The 18,967-nt window shown below is 46.2% G+C and overlaps 1 pseudogene; it reads left to right on the top strand.

Annotated features, from left to right (window-relative positions):
• The first annotated feature begins 2,409 nt into the window (after nt 1–2,409).
• Nucleotides 2,410–18,967, top strand: part of LOC106634974 (rab5 GDP/GTP exchange factor-like) — an 82,740-nt pseudogene continuing 66,182 nt past the window's right edge.

Below are 18,967 nucleotides of genomic sequence, written 5' to 3'. Positions count from 1 at the left end.
TGTGTTAACAGTTTGTTCTTTTTAGTGTTCGGTATTCTCTTGTGTGGTCATGCCCCAGTTTGTTTAACCATCCCATAGATGTTTATTTTCCCTTGTAAAGTTGATGAGCATGTATAATTTTTTTTCTTTTTTGAGATGGGGTCTCGCTTTGTCGCACAGGCTGGAGTGCAGTGGCGTGACCTCGACTCACCACAACCTTCACCTACCGGGTTCAAGTGATTCTCCTGCCTCAGCCTCCCTAGTAACTGGGACTACAGGCACGCGCCACCATGCCCAGCTAATTTTTGTATTTTTAGTAGAGATGGGGTTTCACTATGTTGGCCAGGCTGGTATCCAACTCTTGCCCTCGTGATCTGCCCGCCTCGGCCTTCCAAAGTGCTGGGATCAGAGGCGTGAGCCACCGTGGCCGGCCAGCATGTATAATTTTAACGTAATTGCTAATTACTCATGAGGGGAAGAGATTTTTAAACATTTTTAAATAATAGAGACAGGGTCTTGCTATGTTGCCCAGGCTGGTCTTGAATGCTTGGCTCCAAGCCATCCTCCCACCTTCGCCTCCCAAAGTGCTGGGATTATAGGCGTGAACCATTGCACCTGACCCTGGGGGAAGGGACTTTTGTATTTATTAAGCATTTAGTATGTATCATTGCTCTATAGCCATGTTATTCTATAGTCTCTACAGTAACCTTATTCATTCAGTTATTCTTTCAACAAAGATTTGAGAACGTATGATATGCTTGGTTGTGTAGGGAAAAACAATTCTCAAACTGTGTTTTTCCTCTGTTCACGCCACAGTAATCATCAACACAGAAGACTTCCATGACCATATGTGTGGGGATTCTTCCCCTACACACCACACCAGCTGGGTGTCTTCTAGTTCACTTCCTGCACCATCTACCAGGAGGTAGTGTCAGATCGCACAGGGTGAGGACTCAGTCCCCATGAGTGCCCCTCCTAACCCCCATCAGTTGCAACTCCGGGCCTCCAGGAGTTCTAACTGACCAGCTTCAAGTTGGGGTTCCCATGGCTCCCTTTTTAGGTTCGATGAATTTGCTGAGGTGGTTTACAGAACTCAGGGAGGTGCTTCTGTTTTCCGGTTTATTACAACAAATGTTGCAAAGGATCCAGAGGAAGGAGATGCTGGGGGCGAAGAATGGGGGAAGATGCGAGCTTCCATGCCCTCCCTGGGTGCACACCCTCCAGGAACCTCCACTGTGTTCAGCTATCTGAAAGCTTCTTGGGCCCAGTGCTCTTGGGTTTTTGTGGAGGTTTCCTGACATCAGCATTCGTCCCTGAGAGTATAGAGCGGGCCCCTCCCTGAGGAGGGTTTAAGACCAGTCATCAGAAAGGCACGGGGAGTAGAGTCCTGCCTTGGGGCAGGTGAAAGGAGGGCAGAAGAAAATCAGAGAAGCTGCCCACGAGGCCTAACACACCCAACCTTGTAACAAAAGCCTGGGGCTGGGACTGGTGGCTCACGCCTGTAATCCCAGCACTTTGGGAGGCAGAGGTGGGTGGATCACTTGAGGTCGAGTTCGAGAGCAGCCTGGCCAACATGGTGAAACCCCGTCTCTACTAAAAATACAAAAATAGCTGGGCATGGTGGTAGGTACCTGTAGTATCAGTTACTCGGGAGGCTGAGGCAGGAGAATCTCTTGAACCCGGGAGGCAGAGGTTGCAGAGAGCCGAGATCTTACCATTGCACTCCAGCTTGGGCAACAGAGTGAGACCCTGTCTCAAAAAAAAAAAGAAAAAAAATGCCTAGTATGAGCGCTATGGTAGTTACCAGCCAGGAACCATGGACAGAAGTCAATATATATTATAACACCACACTGGTACTATTTGAGTCACTAGAAATGTAACAGTGGAGAAGGAAAATAAGGTCTCTGTCCTCACTAAATTGCATTCTGGCAGTGAGGGAGACAGACCAACAGGTAAATAAGTAAATAAAAAATATTTACTAGAAATAAGACATGGAGGCTGGGTGTAGTGGCTCATGCCTGTAATCCCAGCACTTTGGGAGGCCAAGGTGGGTGGATCACTTGAGGCCAGGAATTCAAGATCAGCCTGGTCAATATGGCGAAACCCTGTCTCTACAAAAAAATTCAAAACTTAGCCAGGTGTGGTGCCACATGCTGGTAGTCCCAGCTTCTCAAGAGGCTGAGGTGAGAGGATCGCTTGAGCCTGGGTAGGTCGAGTGCAGTGAGCCCATGATCGTACCACTGCACTCCAGCCTAGGTGACAGAGTGAGACCCTGTCTCAAAAAAAAAAAAAAAAAAAAGGGAAAAGAGAAAGAAATAGCACATGAAGCCCAGGCATGGTGGCTCACATCTGTAAGAAGTTAAAGACCAGCCTGGGCTACGTTGTGAGACCCCGCCTCTACCCCTCCCAAAGAATAATAAGAAATAGGACATGGAGAAGCGGCATTTGGCCCAGGACAGAGGAGAGGGTTGGGTAGGTTGGGGTAGGTAGTATTTCACAGAGGCTAAGGAAGGCCTCTCACAGTTTGATGTGAAAGCTTAGATCTAAATAATGAGAAAGAAACCACAACCTGGACAGCAAGGAGCATAGCATTCCTCACATTGGAACAGCATGTGCAAAGGCTCTCCCAGCAAAGGGGGAAGTGGAAAGGATAGCAGTTTAAAACAACATTCATTTATTTTTTATTTTTATTTTTTTTAAAAGAGAAGGTCTCTGTTGCCCATGCTGGAGTTCAGTGGTGCAGTCATAGCTCGCTGCAACCTCAAATTCCTAGCCTTAATCAGTCGTCCTACTTCAGCCTTCCTAAGTACCGGGAATACAGGCATGAGCCATCGCCCCTAGTCCATAGCACTCATTTATTATCTCTAAGTTCTGTAGATTAGAGGTCCAAGCAGGCTTCGCTGGGTATTCTGCTGAGGACCTCAGGAGGTCAGAATTAAGCATCGGCCAGCCTGGGTTTTTATTTGGAGGTGATAGGGAGAGTCTCCTTCCAGACGCACTCATGTTGGCAGAATTCATTTTCATGTGGTGAAGGTCTGAGGTCCTCATTTCTTTGCTGGCCGTCAGCCAGAAGTCATTCTCAGCTTCTAGAAGCCACTCAAATTTCTTGGCTTTTAGTCTCCTCCAGCTTCAAAACCATAAATAGTGCTTTGACTCTAACTTCACATTCTATCTCTTCTGTTTTTTAAAAAGACAGCTTTATTGAGGTGTAATTCACATACTATACAATTCTCCGTTTTAAAAGTGCACAATTAAGTGACAACCATTACCACAGCCAATTTTAGAACATTTTCATCGTCTCAAAAAGGAACCCATGCCCTTTCTCTATCCCCTTTATTCCCATCCTCTCCCCTCTTAGTGCTCAGTGACCACCAGTCTATTTTCTGTCTCTAGATTTCCGTGGTATGGATGTTCAGATGAATGTAATCATATAACGGGTGGTCTTTTATAACTGGCATCTCTCACTTAGCATGTTTTCAGGGTTCACCATGTTGTAGCATATATCAGTACTTCATTCCTTATTATGACCAAGTAATATTCCATTTTATGGATATACCACATTTTGTTTATTAATTCATCATCTGATGTACATTTGGGTTGTTTCTGCTCTGGGACTATTACGGATAATGCTGATACAAACATTGATGTACAAGTTTCTCTCTGGACACGTTTTTATTTCTCTTAGTCTAGGAGTGAAATTGCTGGTTTCTGTGGTAATATTGTTTAATCATTTGAGAAACTGCCAGACTTCTCCACAATGGCTGTACCATTTTACATTTCTACAAGCAATGTATGAGGGTTCCAGTTTCCCCACATCCTTGCCAACACTTGTTATTTCTGACTTTTTGGTTCTAGTCACCCTACTGGATGTGAAGTGGCATCTCATTGTGGTTTCGTTTTGCATTTCCTTGATGACTGATGATGTGGAACATCTTTTCACATACTCATGACTGTTTGCCTTTCTTTCTGGAGAAATGTCCATTCAGATCTTTTACCCGCTGAAACAGTTGTTACTTACTTTTTATTATTGAGTTATAAGAATTCTTTATGTATTCTGGTTTACGAGTTCCTTATTACATAAATGACTTGCAAATATTTTCTCTCATTCTGTGGGTTCTGTTTTCACTTGATAAGGTCCTCTGAAGCACAAAGATTAAAATTTTGTTGGAGTACAATTTATCTGTCTTTTGTTGCTCCTGCTTTTGGTGTCATATCTAAAAATCCTTTGTCAAATCCAGTATGAAAATTTTACCTGTATATTTTCTTCTGAGAGCTTTAGTTTTAGCTTTTACATTTAGGTCTTTGATTGATTCTGAGTTAATTTTTGTACGTGGTATGAAGTAAGCATCTAACATCTAACATCGTTCTTTTGTACGTGGCTATCCAATTTTCCCAGCACTATTTGTTGAAAAGACACTTTTTTCTCCATTGAATGGTCTTGGTACTTTTGTGGAAAATCAGTGGACAGAAGACGTGTGGGTTTATTTCTGGAATCTCAATTCTATTCCATTGATTTCTATGATTGTCCTTGTACCAGTACCACACTGTAGTAATTACTGTGGCCTTGTAGTAACTTGAAATCAGGAAATGTAAGTTTTCTTACATTCTTTTTGAAGATTGTTTTGGCCATTCTGGGTCCTTGTTCTCTTCTGCATTTTAGGGTTCATGTGCTTTTGTTGGGCCCATCTAGATAATCTAGGATAATCTCCTTATTTCCATTATCAGTCAACTTAATTATATCTGCCAAGTCTTTTTTGCAGTGTAAGGTGACATAATCACAGTTGTAGCACCAGAGAGTGAAGGTCATGGGTGCACAGGTCCTATGAGGCTTAGTTTGGTGAAAAGATAGAGAATGATAGGAGCAGAGAGGCTGGAGAGGGAGATAGGAAAGGGAGTTTCAGAAATATTACATAGTTTGCCTAAAGTCACATTTCTAGTATGTGGCAGAGCTGGGGTTTGAGTGCAGATTTGACTGATCTCTGTGATTTCATGGTCCACACCAAATAAGTCTTCTTAGACTCGGAGCTGTTGTTATTGTTTCTAATACATAGTGAGCTTTTAATGTGTGCCAAGTAATCCACAGAGCACTCCTTTATTTTTTTTCTAGCTCTTAAAGAGCATCTGTACAAGTCTTTTGGCATAGATAATAGGCTGTACTGGAACTAGCTTGATAAAAAAAGAAAAAAGCAGTTAGGGGACCAGGGGGTATGACTCAGAATCTGAGGGTGGGCGTGCACCCAAACCTTAGCCAGGGATTGGAACTGGGAGATTGAAATCACTCAGGACGTACAGGACCTTCTACCTTTCTCTGCTTCTTGGCGTATGTCTATTTCACTCTGTGGACTGTCTTGATACTTGGACCACTTGATGGAAGATGGTCATTTCACACAGCTCCATCATTCAAGAGAACAGCCCCGACTTAGTCCCATTTGCAAAACTCCAAGCAAAAGACTCTGACACAGTTTGGGGCAATCAGCTGTGACCCTGAATTGGGGGACCATTCAAATTATACAAACATAGCTTCTGCCAGCTTATCTTTGTGGATTCGGAGGACAGTTTCCTGATACACAGGAGGTATTTGCACATGTGCTAGGCAGACTCCCCAAATTATGTTCATTTTAGTAACATCTACTAGTATTATCATACTTATAGTACAAAATTTTAAAAACTTAATTGATCTATGGAAAAAATAGGTATTTCCTTTTGCTCATTTCTCTTGGAAGGGAAGAAAAGGGACATCAGGATGATAATGGCGAGAAGATTAGCTCAGACTTTCAAAATAATTTGAAACCCAGGACTTGGTATACTAAGTGTAGGCTTACTTGAGCCCAGGAGTTCAAGACCAGCCTGGATAACATGGCAAAACACCGCCTCTACAAAAAAATACAACAATTAGCCAGGCATGGTAGCTGAGTGGTGGGAGTATTGCTTGAGCTCAGGAAGTGAAGGCTGCAGTGAGCTGTGATCACGCCACTGCACTCCAGCTTGAATGACACATCCTGTGTTCCAAAAAAAAAAAAAAAAAAAGGAAGCTTAGTGATGTCTCTGCCACTTAATACTTTTTGATTGAATAAGTTATGATTTCTTAATGTTAGTATCTTCATCTCTTACAATAGGACGTAGTAGATGGTCTTTAAAGTTTCTGCAGGTTAACATTTTAGGACTATTTTTCTTTTTCTTTTTTTTTTTCTACTTCTCATTTTCTTTGTTTCTACCTAAGCCTCATCTACTATTTATAAATGGCTGGTGTCTTAGATCTAAATCCTGACTTTGGGAGGCTTTAACCTTGTAGAGGAAGTAAACAGTAAACTTGAGAGTTCTTTCTAATTAGATTTCCCTCTCCCCTCGAGGTCTCATTAAATAACTCTTACAGATCTGACCTCTAAGGTAGATTACCACCCGTCATCTTTCCCTTCCCATTGTGTTACCTCTTATTTATTTATTTATTTTTGAGACAGGATTTCACTCTGTTGCCCAGGCTGGAGTGCAGTGGTGTGATCTCGGCTTACTGCAGCCTCTGCCTCTGCCTCCCAGGTCCAAGCGATTCTCGTGCCTCAGCCTCCTGAGTACCTGGGATTACAGGCAAGCGCCACCACGCCTGGCTACCCACTGTGTTACTTCAAGTCCTCTAATTGTAGTTGTCTCTTGGTCAGTATCTGTGTCTCCTGTTCTGTACTTCTCCCTAATCCAACCTAGAAACTGCCTCTCAAGTTTCTTCTTCTTTTTTTTTTTTTTTTGAGATGGCGTCTCCCTCTGTTGCCCAGGCTGGAGCACAATGGCATGATCTTGGCTCACTGCAACCTCCATCTCCCAGGTTCATGCGATTCTCATGTCTCAGCGTCCCGAGTAGCTGAGATTACAGATGTCTGCCACCATGCCCAGCTAATTTTTGTATGTTTAATAGACTAGATGGAGTTTTGCCATGTTGGCCAGGCTGGTCTTGAACTCCTGCCGTCATGTGATCCACCTGCCTCGGCCTCCCAAAGTGCTGGGATTATAGGCATGAGCCACCATGCCTGGCCGAGGTTGTTTTTTTTTTTTAATCATAGAGTAAAATTGATTTGGGAGGAGTATAATGTTCTGCGAATTTTTTCATTTTATTAGATTTATGTAAACACCTCCACAATCAGAATACAGAACAGTTTCATCACCCCAAAAAACTTTCTTATGCTAATCCTTTATAGTCACATTCTTTCCTACCCCTAGTTCCTAAATGGAATCATACAGTATGTAAACTTTTAAGATGACTGCTATGGTCTGAATCTTTGTGTGTCCTCCAAATTCATATGTTGAAATTCTAAACCACAAGGTGATGCTACTAGGAGGTGGAGCCTTTGGGAGGTGATTAGTTCATGAAAGTGGAGCCCTCATGATTGGGATTAGTGCACCTGTAAGAGACGGCAGAGAGCCTAGCCATGTGAGGACACAGGGAGAAGGTACCTTCAGTGAACCACCAGACACCAACATCTGTTGACTTCTTGATCTTGAACTTGCCAGCTTCCTGAACTGTGAGAAATAAATTTCTGTTTTTTATAACCTACTCAGTTTATGGTATTTTGTTACTGCAGCCAGAAGGAACTAAGATTCTGGCTTCTATCAGCATAAAGCCTCTGAGATTCATCGAAGTTATTGGGTGTACTAATACCTGTTGTTGTTCTTGTTTTCCTGAGTAGCATTCTGTTGTATGGAGGCACCATAGTTTGTTTATTCATTCACCCATTGAAGGATATTTTAGTTGTCATTTTTTTGTCATCACAAATATTGCTACTATAACTGTTTAAGTACCGAATTTTGAGTAAATAGCAGTTTTTATTTCTTTAGAGGAAATACCCAGGAGAGGGATTGCATGGTTGGATGGTCATTGTATGTATACATTTTTATGAAACCATAAAAGTGTTTTCTCTAGTGTCTGTACTATTTTGCATTCCACTAGGAAGGTATGAGGGTTTTAGTTGCTCTGCATCCCTGCTACCGCTTGGTATTGTCAGTATTTATTTTTTTTCTGAGGTGGGGTCTCACTCTGTCACCCAGGCTGGAGGGCAGTGGTGTGATCTTGGCTTGCTGCAACTTCCACCTCCCAGGCTCAAGTGATGCTCCCACCTCAGACTACTGAGTAGCTGCGACCACAACCATGCACCACCATCGCTCCCTAATTTTTTTTGTATTTTTTTTGGTAGAAACAGGGTTTTGCCATGTTGCCCAGCCTGTGTCAGTATTTTCTATTTTAGCCATTCTAATAGATTTGAGTGATATTTCATGGTGGTTTTAATTTGCATTTCTCTAATGACTGAACAATGTTGAACAAGTATTCATATGCTTATTTGCCACCATGTCAATAACTGCAAGGGACCTGAATTTTGAGTTCTCCCTACTTAAATGTAGCAAGTTAGTCTCCATGGTTTCATGGATATTGGCCCAAGACATGAAACTCCTGGGTTGGAGGCAAAAGAGGAGGACACAGGTCACAGGACATCAGCAGAACCAGCTTCATGTCCACGTGGACTACCTTTGCCCTGTAAGTTCCCTGTGGGCAATGACACAAGTAGGAAATCCAAGCTCAGGGAACTCAGCTCTCATAAGGGGTGGCAAACAAATGTCTCAAACCTTTGATATGAAGGGAGACATTATATTTACTGTACTGGACAGTTAACAAATTGTCTTCTGCTGTGGAAGGAGCTATCATCTTTCTCTTGTAAGGATGTTCAATATACAAACATCTTTGACTGGACAGTATGTAGCAAAGGCTTCTCACGGAAATGTGGGACACCAGTATGTATATCTTCTTTGGTAAAGTGTCTGTTGAGATTTTTTGCTCATTTTTAAATTGGGTGGTTTGTTTTCTGACAACTGAGTTTTGAGAGTTCTTTATATATTCTGGATATGTAAGTTCTTTGCCAAATAGGTGATTTGCAATTATTTTCTCCCATTCTGTAGCTTGTCTTTTCATTTTCTAAACAGTTATTCCCAGAGCAAAAGTGTTTTGTTGTGTTGCCAAGTTTGGTATACAGGTTCTGTGGGCTGTGGCTTTAATGTCAGTATATTGTTTAGAGTTTTGTAGTGCTGTTTCCATCTGTTTCATGTATGTGCTGATCTGAGACCTGCATAGTGGTCTCTCCGTTAGTTCCAATTTGGAAACCTTTGGTATGGAATAGCGTCAGATCCATGCATATGCAGCCTAGGGGTAAGCCTAGAAATTGCTTTCTTGAGTTCTCCTCAGCAATTTTTCCCACACTTTTTGTTCTCAAAGGGCTCATATTTTCTTTCTTTTGTCCAGAAAACTGTGGATTTACTCCACTCTGCCATGTCTTTCCACCACTGCCTGCACATTTGAGACCAAGGATAGAGATGGGGAAAAATTGATAGTTCTCCTGCCTCAGAGTTTGGCTCCTGCACTCTCATTTCAGCCATAGCTGTAGACAAAGCACACGATTGCTGGGCACTGTGGCTCAAGAGAAGGAGGAGATGGTAAGTGGGGGGATCCCCATATTCTCTCTGGCTGTTAGGAGTTCCCTTTCACATGCCTGGAGCCCGAACTAGAGGAGCTTTCTCTGTGCTGTGGGGCCCATTTCCAGGTCGGCTGGTGGTATTGAATGGGAGAAAGTGGTAATCTCTTAGACGGCTGGGTGATACTTTCAATTCTGGTCTTCCCCACATCTCCATTTTGCTTTTCAGAATCCTCAAAAGTAGTGCACACTGCATACTGTCAGGTTTGATAGCTGGTGACTCTCCATCCGCACTTGGTAGCTTCGAGTTTTAAAAATCCATGATGATTTGACTTCCCACCTAACTTCTTTAGTTTACCTTCTGTCTATACTACATCATTCATATTTTACATTTGCCTTCCTGCTTCTGAGCTTTTTGTGAAAGGCATTCTTCCTGTCCAGAATATCCTTCCTCTTTCTGTCATGTTTCCAAGACCCTTTCAACACAAGGCTCTTTAAGGTCTATCACCAGCACCCCCAAGTGTGGTCTCTCTATACTCCCTAGGTCAGAATTTGTATGTGTGTTACTCCCCAACAGTTTCCTAACACTTTCCCTTTTTCCGCGTTTTTCAGTCTGGCTGTACTTTTGGTTATGAGCTTCATGAGGGCAAGGACGTGTTCTATCCGTTGCATCACCAGTGCCATCTAGCTTAATTCTCTGCACACAGTTGGCACTTAGTAAATGTTTGAGTTAAATTAATGAGACCTCCAAGATATAGGGCCTAATTTTATCTGCACATGTGAGTCTCTTGAGTGAATGCTGTAGAGTGCTGCTTTTTTACTGTGCTTCTTTGGCAGTTTGTTATTGTGGAGAAGAATGAGGACCATGTGGTTTCAGTTTGAAAGGAAATTGTTACATAGCGATTTACCATACAGCTGTGAGACTATGAACAAATGAGTTTAAATATTACACAGTGGAAAAGAAAACTAACTTTGGAAATTATGATATTACTTCAATTTTTTTCTCTTCTCTTCTTTCTGGACAAGGCCTTGCTCTGTCACCCAGGCTGGGGTGCAGTGATGTGATCATAGCTCACTGCAGCCTCCCATCTCCTGGAGAGGCGATCCTCCTGTCAGCCTCCCGAGTAGCTGGGACTACAGGCATACACCATCACACCCCACTAGTTTTTGTATTTTTTTGTAAAGATGGGATCTTGCTGTGTTGCCCAGGCTGGTCCTGAACTCCTAGCCTCAAGTGATCCTCCCACCTTGGCCTCCCAAAGTGGCATGAGCCACTATGCCCATCGTGGGTTTGTTTTCTTTTACAGTAGCCATCCTAATGGGTATGAAGTGATATCTCATTGTGGTTTTGATTTGCATTTCCGTGATGATTAGTGATGTTGAGCATTTTTTCACATGTTTGTTGGCTGTTGGTATATCTTTGGAGAATTGTCTATTGAAGTCCTTTTCCCATTTGTTAACCGGATTATTATTATTATTATTTTTTGTTATTGGCTTGTAGGAGTTCCTTTATATTCTGGATATTAACCCCTTATTATATATGTGGTTTGCAGATATGTTCTCTCATTCTGTGTGTTGTTCCTTTTTACTCTGTCAGTTGGTTCCTGTGTTGTGCAGACATTTTAAATTTTGATGTAATTAATATATTTGTCTGATTTTGCTTTTGTTGCCTGTGCTTTTGGTGTCATATCCTAGAAGTCATTGCAAAATCCAGTGTTGGGAAGCTTTTCCCCTAAGTTTTCTAGTTTCCAGCCTTTACATTTAGGTATTTAATCCAATGTTAGCCCTTTCTTAATGGGTTCTGTGTATTTTCGGCAGGGAATAAGTCTTTAATATGACTGTTTCAGGAATTTACCATAGTTAACTTTTCCTTTTTCCTTCTTCCTTCCTCCTCTCTTTCCCTCCCTCATTCCCTCCCTCCTTCATTCCCTTCTTCCCTCTCTTACAGCCTGAAGATAATGGAATCACTCACTTTTTCTTCATAATTGCTAAGACTTTAGTTAGTAGAATGAAAATTCCTTTTCAACAGCACTTTGTTATTTGTTCATTGGTTAACAGTAAGAAGACGAGCCTTAAGTCTGAACGCTGAGGAATTCATGTGCATCAGTCGGACCTCCTGTGCAAGAAAGGATGTGGTTACTACGGCAACCCTGACTGGCAGGGTTTCTGCTCCAAGTACTGGAGGGAAGAGTACCACAAAGCCAGGCAGAAGCAGATTCAGGAGGACTGGGAGCTGGCGGAGTGGTAAAAGGACTTAACTAGGGGCGGTTGAACAGTGGCGTGACTGGATACATACTTCTGTCACCGTCCAAATACATTTTTTTAAATTTCTGCTTTGACCTATCAGCAAGTCAGTTTAAAATTAAGGAAAAGGATGTTTCCCCCTCTTCTTCTCAGTCAACCTTTAATGAACAGCTTTGAGTATTTTCTTCATTTTTTGTATGTCTTAACTTCTGATTATATTCTTTGGGTTGCGTTAATCTTAGTTCTCAAATGTAGACAATAAGCTCCTTGGAGTGGAAGAATGGAGATAGGCATATTTCCTGGTGAAGATTAAATGAGCTAATAAATATGATGTACCCAGTGCAGGGCTTGCAAATGGCACTCATCAAGCATTATTTCCCTCATTCTTTTTTTTTTTTTTTTTTTTTTTATAGACTACTCTCTCAAGCACTTTATTTAGAACAAAGAAATATTCCTTGAAGACACTCAAATCTGAAACAACTTCAATCAATGCCAGTTTGAGATGCTCAAGAAGGTCAGCTGATGGAAGCAGCTATTCTAAGGGAGCAAAGAAATTTAACAAACACTTAAGGCATTATCTCTAGGGTGGTGACTTCATAATTGTTTGTATTAGATGTCACTGTAAACAAACCTTTTTTTTTTTTTTTTTTTCTTTTTTATTGATCATTCTTGGGTGTTTCTCGCAGAGGGGGATTTGGCAGGGTCACAGGACAATAGTGGAGGGAAGGTCAGCAGATAAACAAGTGAACAAAGTTCTCTGGTTTTCCTAGGCAGAGGACCCTGCGGCCTTCCGCAGTGTTTGTGTCCCTGGGTACTTGAGATTAAGGAGTGGTGATGACTCTTAACGAACATGCTGCCTTCAAGCATCTGTTTAACAAAGCACATCTTGCACCGCCCTTAATCCATTCAACCCTGAGTGGATACAGCACATGTTTCAGAGAGCACAGGGTTGGGGGTAAGGTCACAGATCAACAGGATCCCAAGGCAGAAGAATTTTTCTTAGTACAGAACAAAATGAAAAGTCTCCCATGTCTACCTCTTTCTACACAGACACAGCAACCATCCGATTTCTCAATCTTTTCCCCACCTTTCCCCCCTTTCTATTCCACAAAACCACCATTGTCTTCATGGCCCGTTCTCAATGAGCTGTTGAGTACACCTCCCAGATGGGGTGGTGGCCGGGCAGAGGAGCTCCTCACTTCCCAGTAGGGGCGGCCGGGCAGAAGCGCCCCTCACCTCCCGGACGGGGCGGCTGGCCGGGCAGGGGGCTGACCCCCCCACCTCCCTCCCGGACGGGGCGGCTGGCCGGGCGGGGGGCTGACCCCCCACCTCCCTCCCGGACAGGGCGGCTGGCCGGGCAGAGGGGCTCCTCACTTCCCAGTAGGGGCGGCCGGGCAGAGGCGCCCCTCACTTCCCCGACGGGGCGGCTGGCCCGGCGGGGGGCTGACCCCCCCCACCTCCCTCCCGGAGGGGGCGGCTGGCCGGGCAGAGGGGCTCCTCACTTCCCGGTAGGGGCGGCCGGGCAGAGGCGCCCCTCACCTCCCGGACAGGGCAGCTGGCCGGGCGGGGGGCTGATCCCCCCACCTCCCTCCCGGACGGGGCGGCTGGCCGGGCGGGAGGCTGACCCCCCCACCTCCCTCCCGGACGGGGCGGCTGGCCGGGCGGGGGGCTGACCCCCCACCTCCCTCCCGGACGGGGCGGCTGGCCGGGCGGGGGGCTGACCCCCCCACCTCCCTCCCGGACGGGGCGGCTGGCCGGGCGGGGGGCTGACCCGCCCACCTCCCTCCCGGACGGGGCGGCTGGCCGGGCGGGGGGCTGACCCCCCCACCTCCCTCCCGGACGGGGCGGCTGGCCGGGCGGGGGGCTGACCCCCCACCTCTCTCCCGGACGGGGCGGCTGGCCGGGCGGGGGACTGACCCCCCCCACCTCCCTCCCGGACGGGGCGGCTGGCCGGGCAGAGGGGCTCCTCACTTCCCAGAAGGGGCGGCCGGGCAAAGGCGCCCCTCACCTCCCGGATGGGGCGGCTGGCCAGGCGGGGGGCTAACCCTCCCACCTCCCTCCCGGACGGGGCGGCTGGCCGGGCCGGGGGCTGACCCCCCCACCTCCCTCCCAGACAGAGCGGCTGGCCGGGCAGAGGGGCTCCTCACTTCCCAGTAGGGGCGGCCGGGCAGAGGCGCCCCCCACACCTCCTGGACAGGGCGGCTGGGCGGGCAGGGGGCTGATCCCCCCACCTCCCTCCCGGACGGGGCGGCTGGCCAGGCGGGGGGCTGATCCCCCCACCTCCCTCCCGGACGGGGCGGCTGGCCAGGCGGGGGGCTGACCTCCCCACCTCCCTCCCGGATGGGGCGGCTGGCCGGGAGGGGGGCTGACCCCCCCACCTCCCTCCCGGACGGGGCGGCTGGCCGGGCAGAGGGGCTCCTCACTTCCCAGTAGGGGCGGCCGGGCAGAGGCACCCCTCGCCTCCCGGACGGGGCGGCTGGCCAGGCGGGGGGCTGACCCCCCCCACCTCCCTCCCGGACAAGGCGGCTGGCCGGGCAGAGGGGCTCCTCACTTCCCGGTAGGGGCGGCCGGGCAGAGGTGCCCCTCACCTCCCGGACGGGGCGGCTGGCCGGGCGGGGGGCTGACCGCCCCACCTCCCTCCCAGACGAGGAGGGAGGACGCTCCTCACTTCTCAGACGGGGTGGCTGCCGGGCGGAGGGGCTCCTCACTTCTCAGACGGGGCGGTTGCCAGGCAGAGGGTCTCCTCACTTCTCAGACAGGGCGTCCGGGCAGAGACACTCCTCACATCCCGGACGGGGCAGCAGGGCAGAGGTGCTCCCCACATCTCAGACGATGGGCGGCCGGGCAGAGACGCTCCTCACTTCCCAGATGTGATGGCGGCCGGGAAGAGGCGCTCCTCACTTCCTAGATGGGATGGCGGCCGGGCAGAGACGCTCCTCACTTTCCAGACTGGGCAGCCAGGCAGAGGGGCTCCTCACATCCCAGACGATGGGCAGTCAGGCGGAGACGCTCCTCACTTCCCAGACGGGGTGGCTGCCAGGCAGAGGCTGCAATCTCGGCACTTAGGGAGGCCAAGGCAGGCAGCTGGGAGGTGGTTGTAGCGAGCCGAGATCACGCCACTGCACTCCAGCCTGGGCGCCATTGAGCACTGAGTTAACGAGACTCCGTCTGCAATCCCGGCACCTCGGGAGGCCGAGGCTGGCGGATCACTCGCGGTTAGGAGCTGGAGACCAGCCCAGCCGACACATCGAAACCCCGTCTCCACCAAAAAAATACGAAAACCAGTCAGGCGTGGCGGCGCACGCCTGCAATCGCAGGCACTCGGCAGGCTGAGGCAGGAGAATCGGGCAGGGAGGTTGCAGTGAGCTGAGATGGCAGCAGTACCGTCCAGCTTCGGCTCGGCATCAGAGGGAGACCGTGGAAAGAGGGGAGAGGGGAGAGGGGAGAGGGGAGAGGGGAGAGGGGAGAGGGGGGAGGGGGGAGGGGAGAGGGGAGAGGGGGGAGGGGAGAGGGGAGAGGGGGGAGGGGAGAGGGGAGAGGGAGCTCTATCTACCACACAGTCCTTCTCTGAATATCTAAATCCTCCCTCATTCTTTTAATATATTCAGCGTGGCATCTAGCTCAGTGATAAAACACAGTAGTAGAAATCTGTTGACTTGTATACATAGTCCTTGCATTATAGAAATTTAACTTTTCCTTAAAAATTAGGTTACTCAAAGGCAGTTTGTATTATCTGGAAATATAATGATGTTAAAAATTAAATAATGGGCCAGGCGCAGTGGCTCATGCCTGTAATCCTAGCACTTTGGGAGGCTGAGGTGGGAGGATCACCTGAGGTCAGGAGTTTGAGACCAGCCTGACCAATATGGTGAAACCCCATCTCTACTAAAAATATTTAAAAAGTTAGCCAGGCGTGGTGGTGTGCACTTGTTATCTCAGCTACTTGGGAGGCTGAGGCAGGAGAATTGCTTGCACCCAGGTATCGGAGGTTGCAGTGAGCTGAGATTGTGCCACTGCACTCCAGCCTGGGCGACAGGGTGAGACTCTGTCTCAAAAAAAAAAAAAAAAAATTAAATGATGGGATGGCTACTGAGCATAGGAACTAATAAAATGCCATGAATAATGTTAATTCTTTGCCAGAGCATTTTAGAAATTCTAAAACTGCTTCAACAGAAGAAAGGCAAATGGAATTCTGCCAACTCTTCTTGCTAGTTTTTTTGTTTTTTCATCCAGTCAACCAATATTTGTTGAGTGACTACTTTGCTGGCACCTGTGGTGAGCTCAGAGAATTAGAAATTACACATTGCTTTCAGTGACTGTGGTCATCAAAGAGAAAATTTTAGCCAAGAACATGAATGATCTCCTCAGGGTTTCCACTGCATGCCTGATGTTGTCAGTAGCAGATCCTGTTTCAAAAACAGAGTAGAGGCCACTAGGCACGAACTGCCTCAGCTTACTCCCCTCGCCACATAAAAATGTACTAATATCTTTATATTAACTTCTTGTCCGTCCCAGAGAAAGAAGTGTCCCGATTCCATACTCAGACTTAGCACCTCCCCTGTGGTTTTTGTTTCTATTTCTTACTGCTTTTAATTGTGACCCTGCTAAATCTCTTGGAAAGCTTGTAAAAGCAGTGATTGCTGGACCTTACCCACAGAGTCTCTGATTTTAGTAGTTTGGGAGTAAGACTAGAGAATTTGCATTTCTAACAAGTTGCCTGGTGATGGTGCTGCTGCTGTCTGGGGAACCACGCTTGGAGAACCACTGTCTTATAGATAGTGCTTGAGTTTTTTGTTTTGTTTTGAGACAGGGTCTTGCTCTGTCACCCCGGCTGGAGTACAGTGGTGCAATCTCAACTCACTGCATCCTCTGCATCCTGGGCTCAAGTGATCCTCCTGCTTCAGCCTCCCAAGTAGCTAGGACTACAGGAGCATGCCACCACGCCCAGCTAATTTTTGTATTTTATGAAGAGACAGGGTTTCACCATGTTTCCCAGGGTGGTCTTAAACTCCTGAGCTCAAGTGATTCGGCTGCCTTGGCCTCCCAGTGTGCTGGGATTACAGGCGTGAGCCACCGCACCCGGCCTGTGTTTGGGATTTATTACAGATGGTTCACATGCAGCTAATCCAAACCCAAATTTATTGCTTTTATTTATTATTCTCCGCATTCTGAACATTTTCCTCCTAACCCTTCTCCTGAGTCAATTAATGGCATCATTGTTTACCAAGTTAGCTAAAAAACCTTGGTTTCATTCTTGATTTCTCTTTAACCTCCCTTGGCACCTACAGTTTGACCAAGTTCCATTTGTTCCAACTCAGAAAAGTCTTTTGCATTTTATCTTTGCTCCTCTTCTTTTCCAGGTATTTATTTTCTTTTACTTAAACCTTTATAATATACGCTTAATTCCTGTCCGTGTCTCTAGTTTCTCTATCCTTCAAGTTGTTCACATAGCTACCTGCATGATCTTTCTAAAGCACAGATCTGACAACAATAACTTTTGGGATTTGCAGTTTTTCTTGCTTCCCCACCACATGATGAAATCCAGAATAGGCTTAGCAATGGGCTTAGCAGTCAAGATTCCCTACCCTCTGGTGCCTTCCTGTGTATCCAGCATCACAGTTCATCACACGCCCAGTGCTCTGGCTACATTCAGCTTATTGTGAAGCAAACCACAGGCTTGCACATTTGTAGTTCCTTCTTCCTGGAATGTCCTTTCACTTAGAATCCTAATCATCCTTATCAGTCAGGCGTGGTGGTGTGTGCCTGTAGTCTCAATAACTTGGGAGGCTGAGGGATGAGAATTGCTTGAACTTGGGAGGCAGAGGTTGTAGTGAGCTGAGATCGTGCCATTACACTCCAGGCTGGGTGATGGAGTGACACTCTGTCTCAAAAAACAAACAAACAAAAAAAACAGAAACAAAAAAAGGATCCTATTTGTTCTTTAAGACTCACCCCAAACATCACCGTTGTAAAGCCTCATCAGACTCCTCCAGCAGATTGCGTTGTTCTTTCCTGTGTTTTCACAGCACTCAATTTTTACTCTCTGATGTAGCAGCTGTCCCATTATATAGCAGTTGTTTACTTACCTTTTTGTTTGTTCCAAGCTTGAGCTTGTTAGGGAAAAGGACTAGACTTTATTTATTTCACTGAGCTTGTTGGGGAAAAGGACTAGACTTGATTTCTTTCATGTAACCTAGAGCAGTTGCTGAATGAGCATGAGAGGATCCCATTTGAAATCTGTAGTGCATGAAGAGCCGTCCATCCTGTAGCTATGTGAGACCTCAGACTGATTTGGCGTATTTAGTCTCTAGTTCTAAAATCTTTAGATCCTCCTGAATTAATGGAGTAATAACCTTCACATACAGAGAAATCTTGGAGAATATCTAGATCATTCTAATCCTCTCTTGAATTGCAGACTCCAGCGGGAGGAAGAAGAGGCCTTTGCCAGCAGTCAGAGCAGCCAAGGGGCCCAATCCCTCACATTCTCCAAGTTTGAAGGAAAGAAAACCAACGAGAAGACCCACAAGGTTACCACAGTGAAGAAATCTTCAGTGCGTCTTCCAGGGTCGGATCAAAGAAGGGTAATGTTCTGATACTCTTTTTTTTCTTCTCTGCCTGAGTGAGACACAGAGGAGTTCCCCAATGCTCATAGGCTCAGCTTTGTAATTTCTGTCAACTTTTTGAGATCATCAGCTCAGATTTGACACTGAAATTGGGCTTGAGGGTCAGACAATATATGAAACCAATACTCTCTTTAGTTGAAAGACATTGTGTTTTAGAGAAATTTGTTTACTCTGTAGGAGGAATAAAGAGAATTGAAATAGATAGTTTTGTTTATGAAATTCATCCCCATCCAAATGACTATCTCTTTGGATGTTTTGGGTTTTGTGCCTTTATTTGTGGATCCTGGTTTGTTCTGTGGTATAATACCCTCACTGTTCATAGCTTGTCAGAAATGGTGATTTCTAGGCTTGAAAGTCATCTGAGAGAGAGATTTTCTGCCCGAGAGCTTATTTGAGAGACAGCTTGTGTCTTGAGAACATATAGGAAAAGGCCCACATTGGGCTCCTGGAGGGATGAAAGTGAGCCATAGTAGCTATTTTCCAGTGCATGGATTTGTATGTAGGTGATCATATTCACCTGGCTTCTTAAAATGCCATATGACCAGCAAGAAGATTGTCATGTAAGTCACAGTTGTTCTATAATTGAGCAGACAAGCCAGTTGAATGGCCCAACATGAAGCAAGAAAAGAATCTCTGTGGTTAGGCCTCGGTCTCTGAAAATTTACGTTGGTACTCAGT

The sequence above is a fragment of the Pan paniscus genome, chromosome 6 (genome assembly GCF_029289425.2).
Source record: "Pan paniscus chromosome 6, NHGRI_mPanPan1-v2.0_pri, whole genome shotgun sequence".
Lineage (NCBI taxonomy): Eukaryota > Metazoa > Chordata > Mammalia > Primates > Hominidae > Pan > Pan paniscus.
This window is presented reverse-complemented; position numbering and strand designations above follow the sequence as displayed.